This window comes from Heptranchias perlo, chromosome 31 (genome assembly GCF_035084215.1).
Source record: "Heptranchias perlo isolate sHepPer1 chromosome 31, sHepPer1.hap1, whole genome shotgun sequence".
Classification (NCBI taxonomy): Eukaryota; Metazoa; Chordata; class Chondrichthyes; order Hexanchiformes; family Hexanchidae; genus Heptranchias; species Heptranchias perlo.
In genome coordinates, this window is record NC_090355.1 from 35,011,490 (window position 1) to 35,024,400 (window position 12,911).

The window sequence follows — 12,911 nt, forward strand, 5'->3', positions numbered from 1 at the left end:
AGGAGTACAGTCGACATCTGTGACAAGGTAACTGTGAAAGAATATAGCCAAGTTTATTTATGTTGGGCTATAAGCAAGTTGCCCTGATGGCTTGGCAGATTTATCCAGTAAGTAGCTGAGTGATTCAGACCAGAAAGGTCCCAGGTTCCAGCCCTGGTCTGTGCTGAGTTAGCCAATTTTAGTTTTGTCAGTGGTAAGGGCAGTACAGTTGGCCTTGGTTAGAAATGGGGGAATCTTCCATGTTCCCTAGTCCTGATAGCTACAGAGCAACCCCTACAGGAAATGGATGCATGTGGACATCGAGTGAGAGCGGGATTGGTTTCAAATATGATGCTGCCACCACGTTTCCCTACAGTAAACATAAGAGCAGTGGGGATTAAACACGATGATTTGGTCCATGCATATTGCTTCTCCAGTATATTCTTTCCCATTAGGGCATGCATTATGTTATTTGCATAACCCACTATTTTACTTCTAATACCTTACTTATTACATCCTTGACTAACTTGCCATCACTTGTTGTTAAGGCTCACAAATGAATAATGGCTACTTGGTCATGAAATTGTTCCTCTTCATTAGCAGAGAAAAAGGGGGAAAAAATGAACTAAAGCTTGAAGCTACAAACATGTTGGACGACACAATTTATGTTATAAGATGATCTTAGGGAGACGAAGCAGAAATGTAGCCTGCAATTATTGAAAACGGTTCCGACAGGTTGTGCGAGGATGTGACTTTGAATCCTTGAATCCCCAGAGGCAAGTCTCCAACCTTGGCCCCCTGATTGCTCAGTGGGTAAGCTTACGTTTACTGTAACGTATCACGAAACAAGAAAGCTTGCGAATTTTGTACAATTAACAAAAAAGCTTCCTTCGTGGTTTAGATGGTAAGTTTGCTGCTCAATTTGGATCTGAGTTGTAGGGGGTTAAATTTGTCTTGGGCGGAGTGCAAAATGGGCACCAGCGAATCGGCAACCGGTTTTACACTCCGCCCGAAAAACGGAAAAGAAAATCGGGTGGAGTGTAAAACCAACTGCCGATTCGCTATTGTCCATTTTACACTCCGCCCAAGACCAATGTCACCCCCATAAAGACCAGAAGAGCCCAATTTCAGTCCTCCTGTCTCTGAGTTGGCTGATCTCAGTTAGGGCAGTGGTAGGGGTAGTATTATTGGCCTTAGTGTCCCAGGGTGAGGGAGATGAAAATCAGTCAAGGTCCCTGTTCTGGTCACTTTCTAGTGACCCCTGTTGGAAAGTGTTAGTGTGTGTGTGTGTGGACATCGAGCAGAAACGCGTTTATAACACCACCGCCCCCTCACCCCCCCGCCCCCCTCCCCCACCGCCATCGGCACACACTGCCTGGGCTCACACTCAAAGAATGGCCACTTTGGTGAGGTCCTGCAGGATTACCCCAGCAAGAGTCAGGGCCTTTGGGAGAGAGGAGGGGAGAAAACTGGGAAATAAAAACAAACAGAATACAAGGTTAAAAGCACCGGAAGTTACCATCACAGTGTCTCATTTCTCAAAGATCACAAAAGATATGTATGGGCGAGGGAGGCCGATTGGCTCACCCTGCCTTGGAACACAGCAACCAAACAATCCCCCCAACACAGCAGGCAAGTGCTTCCTGATTGACGCCACAGCTTTTGCCTCCATTCCCTTACCAGGTGTTGATCACCCTGTGTGAAGAAGTGCTTCCCGATATCTGTCCTGAACTCTCCTTTCACCAGGCTGTACCTGTGTCCCACTGTCCTGCGGTAGTTTAACAGTGCTCAGGATTTGCACTGAATATCTTCTATACCTCTATTAGGTCTCCTCTCCTTCGCCTACTTTCAAGGCTGAGGAGTCCAAGTTTTTCTAACCGTTCCTCATTTTGATAGAGCAAATAAGGAGAAACTGTTTCCATTGGCAGAAGTAAATACAGAAAAGTCTGGAGAAGCTCAGCAAGTGAGGCAGCATCTGTGGTAAAGAAACAGAGTTAACGTTTCAGGCCAAAGACCTCCACAGATGCTGCCTCACTTGCTGAGCTTCTCCAGCATTTTCTGTTTTTATTTCAGATTTCCAGCATCCGTAGTATTTTGCTTTTGATCCACTGGCAGGAGGGTCAGTAACCAGAGGGCAGAGATTTAAAATAATTGGCAAAAGAACCAGAGGGGAGATGAGGAGAATTTTTTTTTACGCAGCGAGTTGTTATGATCTGGAATGCGCTGTCTGAAAGGGTGGTGGAAGCAGATTCAATAGTAACTTTCAATATTGAATTAGATAAATACTTGAAAAGGAAAAATTTGCAGGGCTATGGGGAAAGAGTAGGGGTGTGGGACTAATTGGATAGCTCTTTCAAAGAGCCAGCACAGTCACAATGGGCCAAATGGCCTCCTTCTCTGCTGTAAGATTTTATGTTTCTTCTATGATTCTATAAGTCAGTCCCTCTGACCCTGGGGATTAGCCTCATGGTCCTTCCCTGTACAAACAGGAAGGAGTCATGTTGCAGCTAATCTAATGTTGACCAGTTTTACTAATTTGACATTGAAATCCCCCCATTTTGCAATGAAGTTGCACAGACAAGCTTGCTCAGTAACTAGCTGGAAGAATTGTAACTTTAGGTCAGGCTACGTCGTGTAGCAATAAACCTAAATGGTACAAAGAATGACCTTGGTCCTGTTAATGAGTAATGCCATCCAAATGTACAGAACTCTTTTAGGACCCTGCAAGTACTGTGCAATCTGTTACCTAGTATGTCATCCATAATGTATCATATGCCAAGAAAGTAAGACAGTTTTGTAAAAAGAAAAAGAAAGAAGGACTTATATTTATATAGCGCCTTTCACGACCTCAGGACATCGCAAAGTGCTTTGCAGCCAACGAAGTACGTTTGAAGTGTAGTCACTGGTGTAATATAGGAAATGCGGCAACCAATTTGTGCACAGCAAGGTCCCACAAGCAGCAGTGAGATAATGACCAGATCTTCTGTTTTGGTGATGTTGGTTGAAGGATGAATATTGGCCAGGACACCGGGGAGAACTCCCCTGCTCTGCTTTGAAATAGCGCCATGGGATCTTTTACGTCCATCTTTTATGACAGTCCCTCAGAAGTGTGAGCCTAGATTATATGCACAAGTCTCATTGTTCAGCTCAGTTGGGAAAAAAAGCATTGCTGCAGTGGACCAGTTTGTAAATGCACTGCCCAGTGTTGTACTCATTTCAGGTTTAGTCCCTGGTCTGTGCTGAACTGAGCCAGGGTGACATTTGAGAAGCTACCATTGGCCTCAAACTACAAGTGTCAGCCGTGGCTCAGTGATAGCACTCTCGCCTCTGAATCAGAAGGTCGTGGGTTTAAGTCCCACTCCAGAGACTTGAGCACATAATCCAGTCTGACACTCCAGTGCAGTACTGAGAGACCGCTGCACTGTTGGAGGTGCCGTCTTTTGGATGAGACGTTAAACCTCTCAGGTGCAGGTAAAAATCCCACAGCACTATTTAGAAGAAGAGCAGGGGAGTTCTCTCTAGTGTCCTGGCCAATATTTATCCTTCAACCAACATCACTAAAACAGATTATCTGGTCATTTATCTCATTGCTGTTTGTGGGATCTTGCTGTGCACAAATTGGCTGCTGTGTTTTCCTACATTACCACAGTGACTACACTTCAAAAGTACTTCATTGGCTGTAAAGCGCTTTGGGACCAAGGTGATCATTTATCTGTATCCAGCCCCAATCGCGTGGAGGATGGAAGAACTAAGGTGTACTCTTGTAAAGTGTGCCTGGCTCCTTTTACCTTGCCAAACCTTGTAAGGTCATTAAATTTCTGTCACTGAGTTGTCGTGCATGCAGTATCATAGTTGTGATCTAGCCATCCTCTTCCACTGCTGTCATGCTGCCTATGTTGCTCCATGCCAGATAATGCCTCTCTCCTTTGCCAGATTTCATGAAGAGGCACTTCCACGGCTTCCTCTGTGAACCTGAGGGATCTGATCCCTCCATGATGCCGCACACTTCTCAGACATTCTTCAAGGAAGCAAAATTTTGGTTCTGCATTCAAAACTAGTTTTCGCACTTTAGCATTCAGCTGCTGCGGGCCTTTAAATACTGTGGCAGGACACCATTTCCACGCCTCAAAAGGATGGCATTTGTAATGCCGGGAGCTTGCTGTCATTCAGATCATTAGGCAGAGGAGATTTACTAGAATGGTACCAGGGATGAGGGACATTGGTTACTTGGAGAGACTAGACAAGCTGGAATTGTTCTCCTTAGAGTAAAGAAGGTTAACGGGAGATTTAATAGACGCATTCAAAATCATGAGGGGTTTTGAAAACTGTTTCCATGGGCAGAAGGGTCGGTAACCAGAGGATGCAGATTTAAGATAATTCGCAAAAGAGCCAGAGATGAGATGAGAAATTTTTTACGCAGTGAGTTGTCATGATCTGGAATGCTCTGCCTGAAAGGGCAGCAGAAGCAGATTCAATAATGACTTTGAATAGGGAATTGGATAAATACTTGAAGGGGAGAAAATTGCAGGGCTATGGGGAAAGAGCAGGGGAGTGGGAATAATTGGATAGCTCTTTCAAAGAGCCGGCACAGGCAGGATGGGCCGAATGGTCTCCTTCTGTGCTGTAAGATTCTACGATTCTAGGCTGACCTCTGAAACTGCGGTGGGGTCAGCCTGCTTCACATGGGCTAGGCCCTCTGCCATTTTCCGCTCAAGATTTCACCAGAGCAGCAACTCTAGGTCCAAGTTTCTCTATTTTTTTCATCATAACTCAGTCCCTTGATGCTAGGAATTAGTCTTGATGCTCTCCTCCGAACTGCTTCCAGGACTTGAATGTCTCCCTTGTGTCTCAGTGACTAGAACTGGCCACAGTACTCAAGGTGTGGTCTGAACAGAACACTCTACACCTTGTACTTTACTGTTAGGTATTCTATTTGCTTTGTTGATTGCTGCTCACTGTGACTGGACATGTTGACTGAAACCCCCGAGCTCTCTATCAACTTCATCCTTAGCTATTTTGCTTGTATCTTACCCAGGCAGTGGCTCAGATTCTGTCTGCCTTCCAGACTCAAACCTATTTAGCGGAGAAAGAACTGCAGGACATGTGAAGAGAGAAGAACAGTAGCAAGGTGTGTAGCACAAAAAAAAGTTACTGAAAGGAGAAAAGAAAGAAAAACTTAAAGAGGAGGAGGGGAAGGAAACCAGAAAATAAAGTAGGGAGAAGGAGGAAAAAAAGGAGAGGGGGAAAGAGAGCCAAGCAAAAAAAAAACAAAGAACATTTTTACAATTTTTATATTTCAAAATATACTTTATTTCATAAAATTTAAAGATACACACAGTTCAATGTAAAAGGACACAATTCCAAGCAATGCAGTTCAAACCAATACAATGCAGATCGTACACACTATGATCCCATTATTACAATTCAAAACACAGTACATATCTTCTAATACATTCTGTACAATACAAAGTGGGGTGGCCTTACACAGTGGCCTTTCCCCATAGAGCCTTTGCATAAGCCGCACCTCGCTTCAGTGCGTCCCGCAGCACGTACTCCCGCACCTTGGAGAGTGCCAGTCGGCAACACTTGGTCATGGACAGCTCCTTCAGCTGGAAGACCAGCAGGTTTTGGGCGGACCAAAAGGCCCCCTTCACCGAGTTGATGATCTTCCAGCAGCAGTTGATATCTGTCTCTGTGTGCGTCCCGGGGAACAGCCCTTAGAGCACAGCGTCCTGGGTTACCAAACTGTTGGGGATGAACCGGGACAGATAACAATGCATCTCTCTCCACACCTTCTGCACGATGGGGCAGTCCATCAGGAGGTGGACAACGGTCTCGTCCCCGCTGCAGCCTCGAGGGCAGCTCGCGGTGGCGCTGAGATTTCATGTGTGTTGGAAGGACCGCACTGGGAGGGCCCTTCTCACCACCACCCAGGCTACATCCTGGTGCCTATTGGTCAGTTCTAGCGACGAGACGTTCTGCCAAATGGCATTGACTGTCTGGTCGGGGAACTGCCCGATCGGATCCACCCTCTCCTTTCCCTGCAGGACTCTCAGAACATTCCGTGCCGACCACTGTCTGACAGCCTCGTGACCAAAGGGATTCCTCCTCAGGAACTTTTCCACCAGGGACAGGTGGTGGGATACGGTCCAGCTGGACGGGACGTCCTGCGTCTGCTCGGCCAGCGGGCCAGAATGATCCGAAGAGTGAGGCCATGTTCTTTGGCAAGTGGGAGACCAGATCCTTTGTCCCCTTCACCATCAGGTCCGACTACCTGAAGGTGCTGAGGATCTGGTTTGGGAGGCCCGTACCAAGAACTGGGAGGAGTGGGTCACCAAGACCAAACAGAAGCTTGATATGTGGGTGAGGCACTCCCTCTCCATAACTGGCAGGAGCCTGGTGATAAGGTGTGAGGTACTCGCGGTGTCGCTCTACATGGCGAGGTCTGGCCCATTCCCCGCCGATCCGCCGTCACAGTCACCTATCTTCCACTTTGTCCAGAGGTCCAAGGTAGAACACGTCCACAGGAACACCATGTACAAGCTCCCAGACAAAGGGGGAAAGGGCGCCCCCAATGCCGCTCGGATCCTGATGGCCACCTTTGTGTGTGGCTGCCTCAGGATGTGCCCCAGTATACAAACACCAAGTGTCACCAAGTGCTGAGTTTCTGCAACAAAGAACATTTTTACAAGAAGAGGTACGTGTACGTACTGAGTGTGATGCAGCAATGGGTCCCCGCAATTACTCATTAGCCTTTTCCCACTCACCCCCTCAGATTCACCATGAGAATCCTATCCTTTATCCTTTGTGCTCAACCTGAATAGATTTTTAAAATATCTTTGTCCTTGGGCAATACAACAAGAGATCTACTAGTCCAGTGTTGTCCAGTACGTTAGCCACTAGCTATATCTGGCTAATTGAGAATCTAGATGCGGATATTTGCATTTTTGACTAGTAAATAGAAAACATGTAATGAACACGATCATTGGGGTTGTAATCTCAATCCTCATATTCGCACGGCGTATGTATGTGAACTTTAACCTATTTGTGCATTTGTTGGTAAAACGGTAACACAAAGAGCAGAGTGTGCGAGCGTTTTTTAATCTTTGTGTGTGCTTTACTTCCTTGGTTACTGCTTAATGGTGATTTTGCACTGAATGGTGGTAGATGTTTGTTCAGTAAATATACATGTGTGTCTTTGTTTTTTGGAGGAAGAACTGGAGGAGAAGTGAAGGGAGGCCAATCTGATACAAGAGACCTGCTGTTGACAACTGCATCTGGCCATTGTATGAACAGCCCTGTCTATATCTTCCCTGTTCCCGCCTCAAGTATGTCATCGTCTACAGACTGTTGTCTGCGCGCATCAACTCACACAGCTCCCACACATCAAAGCCACATCCGAACCTTGCCAAAAACAGTGTCTGTATACACAACAACTTTAATTTTATTTACAACCCATACTGTGTGTCTGTGTGAATATGTCTACTTCTTACCAGTGCTGGTGGCAGTGTATGATGTTTGAACTCTTAAACCTAGTCCAGTGCTTCCCTTAGGTGCTCCCTGAATGGCGGGAGTGCATGAAGCGATTGGCTATTGTGTCCCAGTTTTAGCCTTTTGGGACTGAGGTCGCAATCAACTTATGGCAGCTGAGTACCAAGGTGGATCTTCTCCAGGCTATACCTCTTGTGCAGCTACTTGGGCGGCCTGGTCCTGCGCCCTTTCAAACACATGTGTGGGCATCTGAGAGTTTGGCAGGAGGGCATGCATGGTCTATTATCCCTATAGACAGCGCCTTCATGTGAGCATACTGACTGCATGGTCGCTGATCGGTGGCAAAGCAGACTTAATGGTAACAGTGTGATTGGTGAAGCCTGTGAGATACTTGTCTATACCCCAGCCCCAATCGTTTGGGGTCTGGAAGGGACAGCCCTCTCCATTCTGGCATTCCAGGCCTCAGAACCAGTGCCTGACATAGGTTTCGTATTCTGTAAACCCAGACCCTTCATCTCAAGAGCGACTTCTCCTGCACCTCCAGTGAGCAATATCTATCTCCCTCTACATGTATCCCCACCCCCGCTCCCCCCCCCCCCCCCCCCTGCTGCTCCTTCCCACTTGTACTCGGTGCCTCACCCTATGCACTATCCTCTGGCTCATTGTCTAATGCCCACCCCAGGTAGATGTCTCTGCACTGGTGCTCGGGAGGGAGAGTGTGATTGATAGCACGTGCAATGAATTGTTGGCAAGAGTGGAAGCAAAGGGGCCTGGTTCTTCCCTTCCTTCTCTGCTTCTTGTCCATTTGGCACAGTAGAAGGAGTGATGAGGGTTTCATGATCCAGCTTGCTGACAGGTAATGCAGCATAGAATATGAGAGGGGAGAGAAGCAGAATGTTGTGATGAACCTGCAGCTGCCACCTGCCCTCCTACCTCCTTGTCTCTGCCTCCCTCCGTTGCCTGCCTCGCTGGGAGCTCCAAAGCTTCCTCCTCATATGGGATGCGGTGGGGGGGGTCCATCACCTATCGCCAATCTCTCTCTGGTGTTATGAGCAGTCGTCTAAAAAGAATGCAAAAAGTGAGAGTGACCTCGGCTGCCATGCAATGCAGTCCCACACAGGTGTTAGCACGCATAGCATAATAGTACATAAACCAAACAAGTACATACCGTGGGAGGCTTTACTGGAGTACATGCATTCAAGGGTGTGAGTGAAAGAACATTTCCAGGTGAGGCGCTGGGCAGTGTGTAAAGAGCTCTGTGCGACCTCCAACAACAACTTGCATTTAACAAAATAAAACGTTCCTAGGCGCTTCACAGGAATGTAAGGAGATATTAGGAGAGGTGACCAAAAGCTTGGTCAAAAGGGTAGGTTTTAAGGAGTGTCTTAAAGGAGGAGAGAAAGGCGGAGAGGTTCAGGAAGGGAATTCTAGTGCTTGGGACCTAGACAGCTGGAGGCACGGTCAGGTATAAATGCAAATCTCTCTTTCTTTCTTTCTTTATTGATGATAAGCCCTTCAAGCACTCAAACAGAGTGAGTGGGAGGTGGTTGTAAATGGCAGTCATGCTTAGTACAGTACATTCTTGGAAAGTTTTGACTGGCTCCTCATACCTTGCTTGGCATGATAAGGTTATTAAATTTTCGGTGGCATTCAGTTGTTGTGCGTGGGGTTGTGGAGATACTATTCACCCCCTTCTATTAAACCCAAACAGATCTTCTTTAGAGATTTTCACTGCTCTGTCCTAAGCAGGGCTGCCCTCCTCTGCCTCACTTGGTTCAGCTACCTTGCAAACCCGAAGGCTCTATGGCCCCTTGCAGATAATTCACTAAAACAGATAATCAGGTCATTTATCTCATTGCTATTTGTGGGATCTTGCTGTGTGCAAATTGGTTGCCGCGTTTCCCTACATTACAATAGTGACTACACTTCACAAGTACTTCATTGGCTGTAAAGAGCTTTGGGACGTCCTGAGGTCATGAAAGGCGCTATATAAATGCAAGTCTTTCTTCTTTATTTCTTTCTGTATCCTGTGTAATTGAAAGCACCCAATATTATTGCCCTGTTGCTCTTACATCTCTCTTGGAACGGTCTGCGGATTACACTCTCTATCTCATCTCTACTGTTTGATGGCCTATAATGCACACTGAGAATTGCATAATTTTCCTTCCTATTTTGTAGCTTTATCCCTATCATAGAACCATAGAATGATACAGCACAGAAGGAGGCCATTTGGCCCATCATGCCTGTGCCAGCTCTTTGAAAGAGCAATCCAATTAGTCTCACTCCCCTGCTCTTTCCCCATAGTCCTGCAAATTTTCCCCCTTCAAGTATTTATCCAATTTCCTTTTGAAAGTTATTATTGAATCTGCTTCCACCGCCCTTTCAGGCAGAGCATTCCAGATCACAACAACTCGCTGAGTAAATTTATTACTTCATGTCGCCTCTGGTTCTTTTACCAATTAGCTTAAATCTGTGTCCTCTGGTTATCGACCCTTCTGCCACTGGAAACAATTTCTTCTTATTTACTCTATCAAAATCATTCATGATTTTGAACACTTCCATTAAATCTCCTCTTAACCTTCTCTGCTCTAAGGAGAACAACTCCAGGGTGGATTCTGTCTTGACATAACCCCTAGGACATCGAATCATAGAAAGGTTACAGCACGGAAGGAGACCATTCGGCCCATCGAGTCTGCCCCAGCTTTATGCACGAGTATTCCAGCTAGTCCCATTCCCCCACCCTATCCCCGTAGCCCTGCACATTTTTTTGTTTCAAGTACTTATCCAGTTCCTTACATTTTAGCTCTTTGATAGAATCCTTTACCAACACTGCCACCCTGCCCCTCATTTTTCTCTCCCTATCTCCCTTGAAAATTTTACAATATAACCAGGAATATTAAGTTCCCAGTCCTGACCAAACCTATGCCTTGGCTCTGTTATAGCTGCTATATCATATGCCTCCATAGTTAGTAATGCTTCTAACTGTCCAATTTTATTTTAAATGCTTTTTACATTCACATACATACCACTCGAACCTGATCCCAATGTTTTGGAACCTCATTCTTTTTCCTGGTTTTCTCATGGAATCTTTTGATATCCATTGCCCCTTCTGCAACGGTATTTATATATCTCACTACCTCATGGCTTTTTTTCCCCTTTTTTGATAATATTTTCTCACTATTTATTTCAGTTAAACCTTTTGCTTCTATTCCACCCTGCTCTCCCCCTCTAGTCTCAGAGCTAAACTTCCCCCTTCCACATTAGTTTAAAGCCTCCCCAGCTACTCTATTTACCCTCTCTGCAAGGACATTGCTGCCATTTTGGTTCAGGTGAAGGCCATCCTTTTGGTACCAGAACTCATTCCAGTGTCCCAAGAATGTGAACCTTTCCCTCGTGCACCAGACCTGCAATCATGTGTTGACCTTTCTAATCTTCCTATCCTTAACCTGTCTAATACATGGCACAGAAAGCAATCCAGAGATTACCGGTCTTGAGGTTTTGTTTTGTGATCTAGTGCCTAACTCCTACATTGCAACAGGGACTAGGCTTCAAAAAGTACTCCATTGGCTGTAAAGCGCTTTGGGACATCCTGAGGCTGTGCAAGTTCTTTCTTTCTTTCTTGACTCTAGACTTCAGCTGCATTTACACCATAACTAGCAAGGATGCAAAACAAAATTGCTCCATATCAATTGTACTGTAAATGTACCCTTAGAAACTGATTGCAATCAGCATAAGAAAACATTGTTCAATTTTGTTCAATTCCCCCTCCTCTGCTTAAAGTGCAGACTCGTGGTGGGATCATGTGAGCAGCTCTACAGTACCTCCCTCAAGTTGTCATTCTTCAATGATTGTCATGATGTGGAGATGCCGGTGATGGACTGGGGTTGACAAATGTACAGAATCTTACAACACCAGGTTATAGTCCAACAATTTTATTTGAAAATCACAAGCTTTCGGAGGCTTTCTCCTTCGTCAGGTGAATGTGGAAATCCTTGAACGTTTCGCATTTATATTCAGAGAACAATACCTGGTGATTACAGATAATCTTTCCAACTGCCCGTTGTCAAGGCAATCAAAGTGTTCAGACAGAGAGGTGTTACCTACAGGACCACCGAATATACAAACGGCCAGAACACAAAACAGAGAGAGAGAGGGAGAAACATACGAACAGCCATGGGGACCAAATTCGCACCCCAATACGCCAACATTTTCATGCACAAGTTCGAGCAGGACTTCTTCACTGCACAGGACCTCCAACCAACGCTATACACCAGATACATCGACGACATTTTCTTTCTATGGACCCACGGCAAAGAATCACTAAAGAGACTACACGATAACATCAACAAGTTCCATCCCACCATCAAGCTCACCATGGACTACTCCTCAGAATCGGTTTCTTTCTTGGACACACGAATCTCCATCAAAGACGGGCACCTCAGCACCTCACTCTACCGCAAGCCCACGGACAACCTCACGATGCTCCACTTTTCCAGCTTCCACCCTAACCACGTCAAAGAGGCCATCCCCTATGGACAGGCCCTGCGAATACACAGGATCTGCTCAGACGAGGAGGAACGGGATGGACACCTACAGACGCTGAAAGACGCCCTCGTAAGAACGGGATATGACGCTCGACTCATCGATCGACAGTTCCGACGGGCCACAGCGAAAAATCGCATAGACCTCCTCAGAAGACAAACACGGGGCGCAACCAACAGAGTACCCTTCGTCGTCCAGTACTTCCCCGGAGCGGAGAAACTACGCCATGTTCTCCGCAGCCTTCAACATGTCATCGATGACGACGAATACCTCGCTAAGGCCATCCCCACGCCTCCACTACTCGCCTTCAAACAGCCACCCAACCTCAAACAGACCATCGTTCGCAACAAATTACCCAGTTTTCAGGAGAACAGCGTCCACGACACCACACAACCCTGTCACGGCAACCTCTGCAAGACATGCCAGATCATCGACACAGATACCAACATCACACGAGAGGACACCACCCACCAGGTACATGGTTCATACTCCTGTGACTCGGCCAACGTTGTCTACCTCATACGTTGCAGGAAAGGATGCCCCGGAGCATGGTACATTGGCGAGACCATGCAGACGCTGCGACAACGGATGAACGGACAATCGCCAGACAGGAGGGTTCCCTCCTAGTCGGGGAACACTTCAGCTGTCAAGGACATTCAGCCACCGATCTTCGGGTAAGCGTTCTCCACGGCGGCCTTCGAGACACACGACAACGCAAAATTGTCGAGCAGAAATTGATAGCCAAGTTCCGCACCCATGAGGACGGCCTCAACCGGGATCTTGGGTTCATGTCACGCTACACGTAACCCCACCAGCGAATAAAAGTTATCTGTTTTTAATACAACGGGTCATTTTCTGTCTTTCTCTTCCTTTCGGATGTTTCTCCCTCTCTCTCTCTG

At 46.4% G+C, this 12,911-nt stretch overlaps 1 long non-coding RNA gene across 1 annotated transcript in view; it reads right to left on the bottom strand.

Moving 5' to 3' along the window:
- Positions 1-5,317: 5,317 nt before the first annotated feature.
- The window catches only part of LOC137300444 (uncharacterized), an 83,269-nt gene continuing 75,675 nt past the window's right edge, over positions 5,318-12,911 (bottom strand). Inside the window, exons 3-4 of the long non-coding RNA XR_010958092.1 lie at positions 8,404-8,530; positions 5,318-6,646 (exon numbers count right to left, since the gene is read on the bottom strand). This is a non-coding gene — a long non-coding RNA (uncharacterized lncRNA). The remainder of the gene's footprint in view (positions 6,647-8,403; positions 8,531-12,911) is intronic.